We start from the raw sequence: 17,952 nt of genomic DNA, 5'->3' as shown, positions 1-17,952 counted from the left end.
GGTGGGGAGGGCCGCGAGCATGCTGGGAGGGCGCCGCGTGTCCCAGGTACGACGGGAATACCGCCAGCTCCCCGGGCGGTAATCATCAGAGGGGAAGGGCTTCGCGATATGATCTGGATCCGTTAGATGGGAGGGCGCCGATCGAACAGTCGGAGCTCTTTGGAGGCGACAAAGAGTTACAGTGCGGGGCCCATTGAATATTTTAAAGTTTTATGACGAATTATGGTGATTTACCATTGGTTTGTGATACTGCAGGTTTGGTTATTAATTAACCAAATGTTAATCAATCCCATATTTGCGCATGAAGGGCTATTATAAGGTTCCAAGTGAACCTTTAATTCCCGATTTCATAATGATATGGTTTATATTAAAACCGAGGAGGGGAATATTAAAATATGGGGTTTTATATATTAATACAATACAGGAAAGGGGTAATCAGCATAGGGAGCTATATAAATAAGTAAATAGTTAATATGAATTTATGAAGGGTAAGCGCCAAGTTATAAAGTTTAACAACTTAGGCTTAGGAGAAAACAGAGGTTTTACACAAGAAATTTGGTTTCTTTTCCCAAGGCAAGAATGTTATTTTCCTCAGGTTTTTTCATGAAATGGAGTGATTTAAAAGTATTGAGAAAATCTCAACATCCTTAGGGGGAGGTTAGTAAGTGGTTTTGGGAGAAATGTGAAGGGAATTTATACATGCATCACTTGAGTTGTAGCCAAATAATTGCCATTGTACTTATCATATCAATAAGATGAACATATTTGAAAGATAAAAATTAATCGTAAGCATGCCTCTGCAACACCAAAACTGCCTACCCAGCCTACAATACCTAACATTTTCTCTTCCTTTTCCAAGGGTGCACTTGGACTAGCAAACCGTTACAAATCTTCTTTTCTTCTCATGGAGATCCTATCTAAGTCTGCCCTTATTTCTTCCAAGGGCTCAGATTTAACAATTGAGCTCCTTTGCTTCTCCACCTAACTACTTATCTACCAAGATTGAACTGTTTAGACAGATTTTATTCTCTATCTCTAAAACAAGAAATTAAAACATGAACTGGCCAAGATTAAGTTGTTTGGTCATCCATCAACTGTGGCAAGATTGAACTAATTGCACACAATGAAATTCTTTGCAAAAATAGAATAGTAGTGGCATTTTGGACTAGCACACTTTCCTGGTCTTTTCTTTGGGGTTCATTTCTTTTCTTTTTGACCATTTCATTCTTTTTGCCCTTTGATCTTTCTTTTAGGGCATACCCTCTTTTCATTTTTTAATTTTTTGATCTTTTCAAAATATGGAACCTTTGCAGCATGGAAAGGATGAACATATTTGGGATTTTACCAGTCAATCATGAAATATGACACCTATTGGTATAGGAGCATAACACTTAGTAATGGAAAATGTCAAATGTCTAACATCTGGATCTAGAGGTAACCCTCACTTTTTACTTTAGCTTCTTCTAGATCTCTATTATCAATGGTAAGCCCATTTGTTTGTTTTAATTCTTTATTAAATTTATGTTATTTTTTACTAACATAGCAACTGAGTTGGACCACTAACATGGTAATGATGGTATTACATCTAGAATAAAGAAAAGGTGTTATCTAGATGACTCCTTAACACTCTCGATGCTTGGATGCCAGATTCATTCAACAATGAACTATCACATCGGGTTTAGGACTTGTCATATAATGGCTCATTGGAAAATGTTTGGATGTTTGAATACTGGATTACATCATTTCTTAATTGCATATAGATCCTAGAAGAACTAATATTCCATGGTATTTTGATGTTCTGGATGCTTGAATCCTAGATGAGGTTTAAGTTGTGCTTACTTATGGATCCAAGATCAAGTTACCAAGTGAGGTTTCAAACAATATAGATACCTGAATATCCATATATATGGATGACAATAACACATATCTTAGATTACCAAATAAACTATAGAGTTACTAACTATGTGACCAGGTTATCATGGATATCGATGTCATATTGTTAGTAAGTGTCAAGATTAAAATATTATTGTGTGTGCTAGGAGCCATAGTATGCACCATAAGACACAATATATACTGACTCGGAAAAACATTATAATATAAATATTTTAATTTCATCTAGCCAGTGTGGTATATATTACCACTATTGTGAAACTCAAAGTTGACTAATAACTTGTTAACATAGACATTAATTTTTTCTAGTGAACTGTCAAGCTCATAATTGATTTAAATGAGATTAAATAATAAAAGGATAAATTATGTGAATGAATATATCATTATATTTTTTTTTTTGTAAGCTGAGGTAGTGCCTTTCCTTTTCTATTCACATAAAACCAGGTTAAGCCATGTACATCGTTTTGGTGGCCTCAACCCGCCCAGATGGGAAACTGAGTCTGTTGGCCACCTCAAATTAATATAAGCCATCTAGTAGCAAAAATGAGTAAGTCTATCAATCCAAGCTAAATAAACTTCGCAACAAAAAATACTAAGCATATGTCTGACAGTCATGAAAACAAACAGGGAAATGGAAAACTAGCTTCAGAAAATCAACATGGTAAACATCTGCAAGAACTAATATGTCATTCTTCCACAAGCTCGGGTGGTGTTGCCACTTCCCTCTTTGCTTGAATAAGCTGCTTTAGTTGTTGTTGGATTTCCTCCAGCTTACTGTCCGGCATGATCATTGTGATTTGAAGGTTCTTCATTTCCTTCTTCATATTAGGCATGCCCTAGGCCAATTCCACCATTTCGCTTGCAACTTGCTCCAACGCCTTAGCGAGTAAGCGTTTCAACACCCAATAAACATGCAAAGCCTGTTTATATAACATCATCCGTCCCCTGGTGTTACCCGGGTCTGGAATGAGGTTCCCCCATTCTTCCATTTCAGGCTCTAAATCTTCTTCCATTATGTTTTCTTCTAGTTCCTTATTGAGCCTGCGGATATCCTCATCGGTACCTTCTCTGTATGCCCTTTCCACCTCTTGAACAGATGTCCTCATCATTTTCTGACTTCGTCTTTGAGGGGCTGGCGCTGAGGTTGCTGGGTTATTGCGGTCGGGCTGGTTAGACCAGCCTCTTCCACCACGCCCCTACCCCATCCCTGGCGTGCCATTTTCCTCCTTACAACCTCCTGTTTATCATGGCCAATAGAAAAGGTTAGATTCTCTGCAATTGCTTTTGTTCCCATTTCCTGAGTTCCCTTTTCCCAGATTCTTCCCTCCTCTCTCCAATTTCTCCCGATGGTCTGGCTACTTCCAGGCTTTCCTCCCCCTAGCCCAGACAATTGTTTACTCTCTGTAGTCTTCTCTACCTCCCAGATTGTTTCCTTCTCCTCTTCAGGCTATCCCTTAGTGCAACACTTACAGAAGCCCAACGGGTCTTTACCCTCGTTTCCACGGTTCTCTCCCATGCTCTGCCCTTCCTCTGAATTTTCCTTCGTGCCACCTTCCACCTTCTTGTTGTGAGTCACAAGGAGTATTTCCCCCTCTGGCATACTTCTACCTCTCTCTGCTATTCCTAGCTCACCTCCCTCTTCCATCAGACTACCTAAGATTAAAAAAATTACAAGATTTGGCTTTGCGAAAACATACCCGGACCTTTGCTTCGCCTCAGATGAAACCAGTTCGCCCTGCACTCCTGCTGTCTTCCTCCTTCGCTGCATAATGATCTCCCTTACTCCCTTCACCACCTTTATCAACCACCTCCCACTTGTCTCATATCCCATCATTCTTCCACCGTCGATTTCTGTTGTTTCTTCCCCCATTCCCCTATCACCTCTGTTTCTCGGGATGCTATCCCACCTACATGCCGCCCCCGCGTCCTGTTTTATAATGGGAATGTTTGGTGGCCAGCCCTGCCTTCCTCTCCTCGTCATGATCCGTGCCCACATCATATCTCCGTCTCTCACCCCGATCGGGGGATTATGTCATTATATTTTTATTCTAACTACTAACTACTAATTTATTTTTATCAAACTCCAATAAACATTAACTTTGTTCATTTGATCTTTTTGTAGATCTTTAGTCCGAAAAAATATTCCTTAAGACTAGTAATATGAGCAAACAATAAAAGAAAAGTACTCACACTCATGGACTAATAAAAGATAGGATACATTCAACATTATAAATAAAATAGAATATAAAATATTTTAATAGAAGTGAAGAAAGAACTATAGCATAATCGAGAAAAATAATCAAAATATTTTCTCAATATTTTTTGCTAAATTATTCAAAATATTATAACAAAAAAGATTGACCATTTCGAATGAATAGATGAAGTACTAGTAGTATGAGAAAAATAAAAGAAGAGTACTCACACTCATGGACTAATAAAAGATAGGATACATTCAACATTGTAAATAAAATACAATAGAAAATATTTTAATAGAAGTGAAGAAATAACTATAGCATTGTTATTAATTGCGAAATATAATTAAAATATTTTCTCAATATTTTTTGCTAAATTGTTCAAACTATTAGAACAAAAAAGATTGAGCATTTTGAATGAATAGATGAAGTAATAGATTAATATTAAGACTATATATTTCAATAGAAAAGGGATTGGAAACTTGGTAATAAATCATGTATATTTTGTCAATATAAGTATAATTTTGAAGACATGTAAAAAATGGTCACATGTGTTGATTATGATAGCATTTAAATGTTTGAACATTGCTCAAAGAGTTAATCTCTAACTTTTGACATCTCACAAGACCCTGTGACCCTAGACATATGAAATTATCTTTGTCTCCAAGCATCTCCTAAGATTTTATGGTCCCATTCGTAACATGATCCTACAATAGATGGAAAAAGAAACTAGTGAATTCTTCATATCCTATCGATGATCCATATTATGGCACTTTTACAAAGATTGATTATTTCTATAAACTCCCATGAAATCCAACACTAAAATCCCTATGGGCTTATAGAGTGATTATCATATCAAGCATTTTCCCAATGGACAAAAATAATACATCAATTCATAACATGTATCTAGTCATACATCACATGCATTAATTAAACAATCATATGTATTAGATCATGTCAACACTTAACTATCATATGGATAACAGAATCACATATATCTAATGTAAGTAGCTCCAACAACATTTATCAAATCATAGAGAATATCATCCAAAATATGACATTTAGTCACAAATTCATATCCTACTCATAATCAACTAGAGTGAATTATTTAGATCATAGATGAGATATACATTAATATTTACTCATTATGGATGTAACCGTAATGTGCATCATATGCAAGTTAAAATTTTATAAATCACAATATTATGCCATCATAATATAATACATTCTAGTTTAAAAGTAATAATTGATATTCTTACACTTTCATGTATATGCACAAAGACATAAACAACATAGAAATTGTCATCTCAAATCTACTTATCCATAAAAATAAACAATTGATAAAGGTACATCTATGTCCATATATATAAGCGCACTAATGTGGACATATAATGTAATGTCTCCATTGATTATCTAATGTAGCGTTATGTCAAATATAACATCTAAGTTAGCTCATGCTGCAAAAGTATGAGTAATCATAGTAGAACAAAGGATTAAACATAGTCTCACTGTCAAAGTACCAAAGTTTTGAACCATAGTCTCACTGTCAATGAAACTCATACCCTACATCTGTGTAAGATATATAATATTATTCTCTATACCCGTGCATGAGGTTCGAGCATAATTATCATGCAAGTGAAGTCTATAAAATAAGTATATTGGTTATTCTGTTGTTTTGAGCATAAACACATTTCAAAAGACTCAATTCTAGGCTTAGTCACCAAAGAAGAGGATTCGATACTCCTATTACATTTCTGTGCATGAGGGAGACGTAGAAAAATTAAGGCACGTTAGGCTTAAAATCTCTTACAGACCCTTGTACAACCAGAGGAGAAGCATAAGTGTTTTTGCATATATAAGAGAAAGCTCATCACCTTGCTCGCAGTCCTAGATAGTGGCATAAGGAGACAAAGAGTTTATGCATAGCAGTGATGAGTTTTGGGCATACATATTGTTGGGTCCCTATAATACTAGTGATTACCCCATTACTATTGTAGTTATACCCCTTATTTATATTGTTGTGCCCCTATTACCCCCATATTGTTATTTCTCTGCCCCATAGAATCCCTCTATTGTTATTTTTGTGGCTTTATATTATTATTGTTAGGTCGGTTGGATTATATTGTGACTCCTTAGACTCCTATATATAGAAAGGAGGTTTTTTCATTTGTATCATCCAAGAATTGTTCATTTATGTAATGTAAAGGAGGTTGCCCCCTCGAAGAGTCTGAATTCTAAGGCGTTGATCTATATTTTCTATCTTTTCTTGAACTGGTTTCATAACATTTGGTATCAGAGCTTTGGATTCTAGGGTTTCGCTGCTCCAAACAGGTCATCGTGGCATTTTCGCTATAACTTTTTTCTGTGACATTTCAGAAGTCGCAAAAAAAACCCATTTGAGAAGAAATCGCGCTGAACCTTGGTCCGAATTTCAGAGCTTTTCGCGCGATATTTGCGGAGATATGATCTGAGGAAGTTCGTATTTTTGCAGACTCCTGAATTACATTCAAAACAGGTGACCTGGGGAAAATCGTCATAACATTCTCTCTAGGGATCGGATTGAAATTTCGTAAGAAGGTACAGAAAGAGGACGGACTATAGTTTCTTGGATGTGTGTTTCAGATTCAAAGGTTGAAACAGTGACTCGTGGCACGTCGTACAAGTTCGCTCTACTGAACCAGTCTAAAAGAAAGTCACTATGGGAGATTTAACATAACTCTTCCTTGGAGAATCCAATTTGGCTCAGACTTGTGGCATTGGAAAGAGGACACAGAAGGCTACTACAGGTAGCAATTTCAGAACTGGATGATCTGAAATTACAGAGATACATCAGATTCAATATCAGGCTTCTATAAAGTGAAAAAAAGGTGTGTAGTTTTTTTTTAATTTTTGTGTAAGCTTGGTTTAACGGAATTCAAAGGGCATAGTAAAGCATTATTATCGGTAACTGATGCCCCGAGGAAAGAAAATGCAAACACCTAGTAAGGAACCTGAAAGCTCTAGCATGACTCATGAAGAAGAGGAAGAAATGCTACATGATATATCAAAATTACAAGAACAAGTGCAACAAATGTCACGCTCACAAAAGCTAACAGAAGCTAAGATAAGTGGCGTAGAATCTAAGATAAATGGCGTGGAATCTAAGATAAAGGGCATGGAAGCTAAGATGGAGGATTCGATGGCATATTTGAAGATAGACTTGAAGACAGACATGGAAGAATTGAAGAAGTTGCTACAAGAAAGGGTCACTAATGGTGAAAAGATAGTAAAGGAAACTCATGATGAGAACAAAAGAAATGTTAATCATGATTCCATAGATGCTAATGTTGGATCGAAGAATCACCATATTCCAAAAATCGATATGAGGAAGTTTGATGGCAAGGATCCCGCCACATGGATATTACAGATGGAGCAATTCTTCGATCTCAATAATGTGCAAAACGCACAAAAGGTACGTATGGAAACTGTATATTTGGAACCAAATCAGTTTGTATGGTATCAATGGCTTTGCTCTCGTAAACAATTTATCACTTGGGAAATTTTTACGGAAGAATTGCTAGCACATTATGAAGATACAAAAAGCAACACTTTTATTAGCCAATTGATAAGTCTCAAACAAAAGGGTTCAGTAATGGAGCACATTGAGGAGTTCCAAAAATTGAACATAAGGGTAAAAGATATTCCAGAGGAGCATAGGATTGATGTGTTCATAGGGTCTTTAAAGGATAATATCCAACATGATGTTCGCCTTTGGGAACCTGATTCATTAGAGAAGGCATTCAGGTTAGCAAGAAAAATGGAAAGCAAAATTATGGCAACCAGGAAGCATACCACTCACAACTATAAAGACGGAAGTGTTGTTGCCCCTAGTCTTCCACAACCTATAAGGTTGACACCACAACAATTGGAAGAAAAAAGAGAAAAAGGGCTTTGTTATAGTTGTGATAGCAAATACACTAAAGGTCATAAGTGTGCTGAGAAGAAATTATTCTACATAGATTGTGAAGAGGAAGAAGAAAAGGAGCAAGAAAGGTCAAAAGAAGAAGATATACTCCAGGAAAAAAGCCTAGATGAAGAACAAATAAATCCGACCATATCTTGTAATGCATTGGCAGGAATTACCACTCCTCAAACCATCAAGATAGAAGGACAAATCAAGAAGAAAAAGGTAATAGTGTTGATTGATTCAGGAAGCACCCACAATTTTATTCATTGTAGGGTAGCAAAAGAATTGAATTGCTTCCTATATCCAGCACCAGAGTGTCAAGTGATGATTGCAAATGGAGGAACAATAAATTGCTCGGGAAAGTGCCATAATATCAAGCTATCCATGGGAGAATATGTATTGACTAGCCCAATGCTTTCCATTCCAATGGGAGGTGTTGATGTTGTACTAGGAGTCCAATGGCTACAATCCTTGGGTACAATAGCTTTTAATTTTCAAGAACTTTTCATCAAATTTTCTAAGGAAGGAAAGGAAGTTGAATTAAGGGGTATTGCAGGGAAACCAGGAAAGATAATTAGCTCTAATGGCATGACTAAGCTTCTTAAAAAGGAGCAAAGAGGTGTAATTGCACAATTATGTTCGCTAGATGTTTCCACATCGGAATCATCTATTTCTCCAGATCTCCAAAATGTCCTGGACAATCATTCCAAGGTATTTGAGACTCCCAAAGGTCTCCCACCTATGTGTGATCATGATCATGCTATTCATCTGATTCCAGGAAGTGTTCCTCCAAACATCAGGCCGTACAGATATCCCTATGCCCAAAAAAGTGAAATTGAACGTATGGTTGCAGAAATGCTAGAGGCTGGTATAATTCAACCAAGTCAAAGTTCTTTCTCAGCTCCAGTAGTATTGGTGCACAAGAAGGATGGATCATGGCGCATGTGTCTGGATTATAGGGAGCTCAACAAGCTCACTATTAAAGATAAGTTCCCCATTCCTGTTATTGATGAATTATTGGATGAATTGCATGGATCAATTTACTTCACCAAGTTGGATCTTCGTTCGGGATATCATCAAATCAGAATGAAGATTGAAGACATTCCGAAAACGGCATTTAGAACTCATGAGGGTCATTATGAATTTTTGGTCATGCCTTTTGGCCTTACCAATGCACCTTCAACATTTCAAGGTTTGATGAATTCAATTTTCAAACCATTCCTTAGAAAATTTGTGTTAGTATTTTTTGATGATATACTAATCTACAACAAGTCTTGGAAGGATCATGTTGAACATGTTGACAGGGTGCTACAACTATTGGAGGAGAAACAATTATATGCAAAAAGATCCAAATGTTTCTTTGGAGTCCAGGAGGTGGAATATTTGGGTCATATTGTATCTCATGAAGGAGTTAAGGTAGACCCTAGCAAAATTAAAGCCATTAAGGAATGGAAAATCCCCACATCCATAAAGCATCTGCGAGGATTTCTTGGGTTGACAGGGTATTATCGCAAGTTTGTTAAGAATTATGGGAGAATAGCAGCACCTCTAACAACATTATTGAAGAAAGATTTATTTTCATGGACTCCGAAAGCAACAAAGGCCTTTGAACATCTTAAAGAGGCAATGTGCCAAGCACCGGTCTTAGCTACGCCGGACTTCACAAAAACCTTTATTGTGGAATGTGATGCTTCAGGAAATGGAATTGGTGTTGTTCTAATGCAAGATGAAAGACCCATTGCTTTTGAAATTCGTCCAATCAAGGGAAAGTTTTTAAGAAAAGCTATTTATGAGAAGGAAATGTTGGCAATACTCCATGCACTTAAGAAATGGTGACCCTACCTAATGGGAAGACACTTCAAGGTAAAAACGGATCATGATAGCCTTAAATACTTTTTAGAACAAAGATTATCCTCTGAAGAGCAACAAAAGTGGGTCACAAAGATGTTGGGTTATGACTTTGAAATCATCTACAAAAAAGGGAAGCAAAATGTGGTGGCAGATGCACTCTCAAGAAAGGATGAGGATGTGGAAGCATTGTTGTGTGCCATTTCTATTATCCAACCAGATTGGATAAACGAAGCAAGGGAGGAATGGAAGAACGACGAAGAAGTGTGGGCACTTATTCAAAAGCTACAACAAGATTCCAGTACTTCTGATACATTTAGCTGGCAAAATGATTCGTTATGGTACAAAGATCGCTTATACCTCGTAAGAATTCCCAGCTAAAACAAAAGATTCTTATGGAATTGCACACTTCTCCCTTAGGAGGGCACTTAGGATTTTTAAAAACTTACCACAGGGTTAAGAAGGAATTTTTTTGGGATGGCCTTAAATCAGATATTCAAAAGTTTGTGGCGGAATGTTTGGTTTTCCAGCAAAATAAAGTTGAAACAATTAAGACACCGGGTCTATTACAACCTTTATCCATTCCAAGCCAACGTTGGGAGGAGGTTTCAATGGATTTTATCACAGGTTTACCCAAGTCTGAGGGAAAGAGTGTCATCATGGTGGTAGTTGACAGACTTACCAAGTATGCACACTTTTGTGCATTATCACATCCAATTAAAGCCAGTACAGTTTCTACTGCATTTATGGAAACAGTTCAAAAGCTACATGGAAACCCAAAGATTATTGTAAGTGACAAAGATCCCATTTTCACTGGAAATTTTTGGACAAAATTATTTTCTTGTCTTGGTACTCAGTTAGCTCATAGCTCATCTTATCATCCTCAATCTGATGGGCAAACTGAGATAGTAAACAAATGTTTGGAAGGATATCTTCGTTGCTTTGTATCTGATAAACAGACACAATGGATCAAATGGTTGCCTCTGGCTGAATGGTGGTATAACACTTCCTTCCATACAGCAACAAAAATGACCCCATTTATGGCACTTTATGGGTATCAACCACCATCCATCACATCATATTTAAGAGAAAATTCTAAGGTTCAGGCAGTGGAACATCACATCGAACATCAACAACAAGTTCTCCAACTCTTAAAGGATAACCTCGTGTTGGCACAAAATAGAATGAAACAACAGGCAGATCAACATCGCAGTGAAAGAAGTTTTGATGTAGGTGATTGGGTATTCCTACGGCTACAACCATATAAGCAAATGTCCCTAAAGCAAGCTAAGAAGGATAATAAATTATCACCAAAGTATTATGGTCCGTACAAGGTGTTGCAAAAGATTGGTACTATGGCATACAAATTGGAGCTTCCTGCAGCTTCTCGATTGCACCCAGTTTTCCATGTTTCATGTTTAAAGAAGGTTATAGGTGACAAGCTCCCAATTCAAACAATATTGCCATAACTTGACGAGGAAGGAAAAATTATATTGGAACCGGAAGCAGTCACAGAAACAAGAAATCGACAGCTACGAAATCGATCAATTTCAGAGTATCTTATCAAGTGGAAGAACTTATCCGCTGAAGATTCCACATGGGAGGATGAGAATTTTATGCAGAAGTATCCAGAACTATTCAAGCGTTGAGGACAACACTTTTTTGAAGGAGAGGGGCATGTTGGGTCCCTATAATACTAGTGATTACCCCATTACTATTGTAGTTATACCCCTTATTTATATTGTTGTGGCCCTATTACCCCCATATTGTTATTTCTGTGCCCCATAGAATCCCTCTATTGTTATTTTTGTGGCTTTATATTATTATTGTTAGGTCGGCTGGATTATATTGTGACTCCTTAGACTCCTATATATAGAAAGGAGGTTTTGTCATTTGTATCATCCAAGAATTGTTCATTTATGTAATGTAAAGGAGGTTGCCCCCTCGAAGAGGCTGAATTCTAAGGCGTTGATCTATCTTTTCTATCTTTTCTTGAGCTGGTTTCATAACATATATACACAATCCAAGCAAACAGTGAGCCGAGCTATGGTAACATTGAAAGGGAATTTTTTTGTTGTTGAAGAATTGTAAATAATAGTGAAGGGTATCCCTTTTGAAAACCCTAATCCAAGAGTATAGTAATAAAATTGTTCTACATATGAAAGTGGGAAGGAAGGAAATCACTAATACGCTAAGCCAATTCCTAGGCCCCAAGATCCATGCCTGAGACAACTTAGTTTCCTAGCCAGTGAGCAGAAGGGGTGCACGTGTATGGCTATCTATAGAATAAAGCCTGATTTCACACTTGTAAGGTGGGATAAAGTTGGAACTATTAGAGAAACCTCCAGGCTCTGCAAATGAAAAATACTCAGGAGAAAAGTAACTCGGTTTCATTCGTCAAGCTCGCAAACTGGAAAGTGATAAATAAATACATTCAGCAATCGAGCCAAGGTTTGGGTACTAACATGTGGGTAAAGTGGTGATAAAACACATTCAAATGGCTATTGAAGTAGGGATATAAGTGCGACCCATCTACAAAATAACGACCTCATCCAATACAAAATGTCGAGAGTTCTTATTAGATAATTTGATGACCATCCAACCATGAGTGCGAATGCAGTGCCAATCTCTAAAAGGCGAGTGAAGCAGTCACATCGAGCTCCAAAAAGCGAGTGTAGAAACCCTTGTGCCCTGCTGCCATGTACCCCATCCCTAGTGCACCATTTTCCTCCTTACGATCTCCTGTTTATCATGGCCAATAGAAAAGGTTAGATTCTCTGCAATTGCTTTTGTTCTCATTTCCTGAGTTCCCTTTTCCCAGATTCTTCCCTCCTCTCTCCAATTTCTCCCGATGGTCTGGCTGCTTCCAAGCTTTCCTGCCCCTAGGCTAGACAATTGTTTACTCTCTGTAGTCTTCTCTACCTCCCAAATTATTTCCTTCTCCTCTTCAGGCTATCCCTGAGCGCAACACTTACAGAAGCCCAACGGGTCTTTACCCTGGTTTCCACGGTTCTTTCCCATGCTCTGCCCTTCCTCTGAATTTTCCTTCGTGCCAACTTCCACCTTCTTGCTGCGAGTTACAAGGGGTATTGCCCCCTCTGGCATACTTCTACCTCTCTCTGCTATTCCTAGCTCACCTCCCTCTTCCATTAGACTACCTAAGATTAAAACAATTACAAGATTTGGCTTTGCGAAAACATACCTGAACCTTTGCTTCGCCTCAGATGAAACCAGTTCGCCCTGCGCTCCTGTTGTCTTCCTCCTTCGTTGCTTAATGATCTCCCTTACTCCCTTCACCACCTTTTTCAGCCGTCTCCCACTTGTCTCACAGACCATCATTCTTCCGTCGTCGATTTCTGTTGTTTCTTCCCCCATTCCCCTGTCACCTCTGTTTCTCGAGATGCTATCCCACCTACATGTCACCCCCACGTCCTGTTTTATAATGGGAATGTTTGGTGGCCAGCCTTGCCTTCCTCTCCTCGTCATGATCCGTGCCCACATCATATCTCCGTCTCTCACCCCGATCGGGGGATTATATCATTATATTTTTATTCTAACTACTAACTACTAATTTATTTTTATCAAATTCCAATAAACATTAACTTTGTTCATTTGATCTTTTTGTAGATCTTTAGTCCGAAAAAATATTCCTTAAGACTAGTAATATGAGCAAAGAATAAAAGAGTACTCACACTCATGGACTAATAAAAGATAGGATACATTCAACATTCTAAATAAAATAAAATAGAAAATATTTTAATAGAAGTGAAGAAAGAACTATAGCATAATCGAGAAAATTAATCAAAATATTTTCTCAATATTTTTTGCTAAATTATTCAAAATATTACAACAAAAAAGATTGAGCATTTCGAATGAATAGATGAAGTACTAGTAGTATGAGGAAAATAAAAGAAGAGTACTCACACTCATGGATTAATAAAAGATAGGATACATTCAACATTGTAAATAAAATACAATAGAAAATATTTTAATAGAAGTGAAGAAATAACTATAGCAATGTTATTAATTGCGAAATATAATTAAAATATTTTCTCAATATTTTTTGCTAAATTGTTCAATCTATTAGAACAAAAAAGATTGAGGATTTTGAATGAATAGATGAAGTAATAGATTAATATTAAGACTATATATTTCAATAGAAAAGGGATTGAAAACTTTGTAATAAATCATGTATATTTTGTCAATATAAATATAATTTTGAAGACATGTAAAAAATGGTCACATGTGTTGATTATGATAGCATTTAAATGTTTGAACATTGCTCAAAGAGTTAATCTCTAACTTTTGACATCTCACAAGACCCTGTGACCCTAGACATATGAAATTATCTTTGTCTCCAAGCATCTCCTAAGGCTTTATGGTCCCATTCGTAACATGATCCTACAATAGATGGAAAAAGAAACTAGTGAAGTCTTCATATCCTATCGATGATCCATATTATGGCACTTTTACAAAGATTGATTATTTCTATAAACTCCCATGAAATCCAACACTAAAATCCCTATGCGCTTATAGAGTGATTATCATATCAAGCATTTTCTCAATGGACAAAAATAATACATCAATTCATAACATGTATCTAGTCATACATCACATGCATTAATTAAACAATCATATGTATTAGATCATGTCAACACTTAACTATCATATGGATAACAGAATCACATATATCTAATGTAAGTAGCTCCAACAACATTTATCAAATCATAGAGCATATCATCCAAAATATGACATTTAGTCACAAATTCATATCCTACTCATAATCAACTAGAGTGAATTATTTAGATCATAGATGAGATATACATTAATTTTTACTCATTATGGATGTAACCGTAATGTGCATCATATGCAAGTTAAAATTTTATAAATCACAATATTATGCCATCATAATGTACATACATTCTAGTTTAAAAGTAATAATTGATATTCTTACACTTTCATGTATATGCACAAAGCCATAAACAACATAGAAATTGTCATCTCAAATGTACTTATCTATAAAAATCAACAATTGATAAAGGTACATCTATGTCCATATATATAAGCGCACTAATGTGGACATATAATGTAATGTCTCCATTGATTATCTAATGTAGTGTTATGTCAAATATAACATCTAAGTTAGCTCATGCTGCAAAAGTATGAGTAATCAAAGTAGAACAAAGGATTAAACATAGTCTTACTGTCAAAGTACCAAAGTTTTGAACCATAGTCTCACTGTCAATGAAACTCATACCCGTGTAAGATATATAATATTATTCTCTATACCCGTGCATGAGGTTCGAGCATAATTATCATGCAAGTGAAGTCTAGAAAATAAGTATATTGGTTATTCTGTTGTTTTGAGCATAAACACATTTCAAAAGACTCAATTCTAGGCTTAGTCATCAAAGAAGAGGATTCGATACTCCTATTACATTTCTGTGCATGAGGGAGACGTAGAAAAATTAAGGCACATTAGGCTTAAAATCTCTTACAGTCCCTTGTACAACCAGAGGAGAAGCATAAGTGTTTTTGCGTATATAAGAGAAATCTCATCACCTTGCTCGCAGTCCTAGATAGTGGCATAAGGAGACAAAGAGTCTATGCATAGCAGTGATGAGTTTTGGGCATATATATATATACACAATCCAAGCAAACACTGAGCCGACCTATGGTAACATTGAAAGGGATTTTTTTTTTTGAAATCGTTGTTGAAGAATTGTAAATAATAGTTAAGGGTATCCCTTTTGAAAACCCTAATCCGAGAGTATAGTAATAAAATTGTTCTACATATGCACGCAAAGTGCATGATGTAACGGCCGGGGCGGTTGGTTTGCACGCCACCCGGCCGAGTTCGATCCTTGGAGCTGCGTGATGATGCGGCATATTTGGGGCTGCACGATGATGCAGTGTATTTTGTCCGATGACGTATGGCTGTTGTCAGCATGATCTGACACATATATGTACAAAAGAAGGCCCATATTGCTTCTATAAAGGAAAGTAGCCCCTCCCATTTCAAAAAAAAAAATTGTTCTACATATGAAAGTGGGAAGGAAGGAAATCACTTATACGCTAAGCCAATTCCTAGGCCCCAAGATCCATGCCTGAGACAACCAATTTAGTTTCCTAGCCAGTGAGCTAGAAGGGGTGCACGTGTATGGCTATCTATGGAATAAACCCTGATTTCACACTTGTAAGGTGGGATAAAGTTGGAACTATTAGAGAAATCTCCAGGCTCAGCAAATGAAAAATACTCAGAAGAAAAGTAACCTGGTTTCATTCGTCAAGCTCGCAAACTGGAAAGCGATAAATAAATCCATTCAGCAATTGAGCCAAGGTTTGGGTACTAACATGTGGGTAAAGTGGTGATAAAACACATTCAAATGGGTATTGAAGTATGGATCTAAGTGCGACCCATCTACAAAATAACGACCTCATCTAATACAAAATGTCGAGAGTTCTTAATACAAAATGTCGAGAGTTCTTATTAGAGATTTTGAGGACCATCCAACCATGAGTGCGAATGCGGTGCCAAGCTCTCAAAGGCGAGTGAAGCAGTCACGTCGAGCTCCAAAAGGCGAGTGTAGAAACCCTTGTGCCCTGCTGCCATGTATGCAAATATCATAAGAATAGCTATTTGATGCACCCCCTAAGATTTCCGCAGTTAATAATCATTCAAATTTGGACCCCAACCCTTCAATCTATAGCTTTAGGACTTTAAGAAGATGCGGCATCATACAGTTTATAGATATGTGCAGGGTGCGGTATCCACGCCAAAGAGCATCAAATCGACGAGAAGCCAAATGCGACTGCTTAACACTATTTTATTTTCTTATATAGGACCCCAAACACAAAACACAAAATTGAATATAAATATAATATAAAATATAATTATATTATATTATATTAATATATATAATAATCATATATATACATGGTTATATATCATATTAATATATATAATAATCTTAGAGAATAATATTATATGATTTTTGTTGAAATTAATCATGTGTTACATGTTAATAAAAATTTAATGGTGGCATTGACGCAATTATGATGAAATCCCATGGTATCTTGTGATTAAACATCTAAGGAAACCCTAGTTGAACATGGTTACACAATGTGGAAAACAACAATCCATTCATTAATATAATTAAAAATTAAGAATATAAATATGATGACACCCAACCATATGTCAAATGTTCAAGTCGAATTTAAATGCACGTGAATATTTCTCTTAGCTATTTAATAAATTTAATAGTACAATGAATCTAGATAATACATTGTTTGAATATAAGAGATATGTGTTGGAGGGTTCATGGAAAAATGAAAAAGATGATCCATTAGTTAAGCATTGTCATAATTTGTTTGTAAATATATACAAAATAATTTTCCAATAAAAAACATGTTCTCATTTCTAAGTAATGCCAACTATAACAATCATGGAAACTATTGCATTCAAGGCATCTTGGTTATTGTCTTTTGAATGGGAGGATTATTTCTCAATCCATGAGAACAAAACACGATGATGTTGATTCTAACTTGTTCACAATGAAGGCTACCAATGAGTGGGTTGAGGAGAAAGAAGTGATTCGTCACACAAGTCTAGGTTCAAAAAGGGGTTTGTATGGTTAAGCATTGTCATAGTTGATTTTTAAATGCATACAAAAGAGTTTTCCACGAATATCATGTTCTCATTTCCAAGTAACATCAACTATGAAAACCAATGAAACTATTGTTTCCAAGGCATCGTAGTTCCCATCCTTCAAATGGGAGGATTTCCCAGTCCACGTGAATGGAACAAGTGACGTCGAGTCCAAATTTTCCATTATGAAGGGAAATGCATGATGAGTGGGTCAAGGAGAAATAAGATATTCACTAAACGAGTAAGAATATGAACTCATATATTAATCTAAATATGTATCTACAATGCTTGGATATCAACAATTTACTAGCAAGTTCACCACTATTTCAACATATATTAGGATTTTGGAGATAAAGTAACAAGAAACCATTATAATATTATTTGTTACCATGGCCAAATATCATAAACATGCACAAGTAAATTTAACA

This window comes from Pinus tabuliformis, chromosome 6, assembly GCF_031772625.1.
Source record: "Pinus tabuliformis cultivar Carrire ecotype Pingquan chromosome 6, CPIR1, whole genome shotgun sequence".
NCBI lineage: Eukaryota > Viridiplantae > Streptophyta > Pinopsida > Pinales > Pinaceae > Pinus > Pinus tabuliformis.
Note: the sequence above shows the minus strand (reverse complement) of the source record.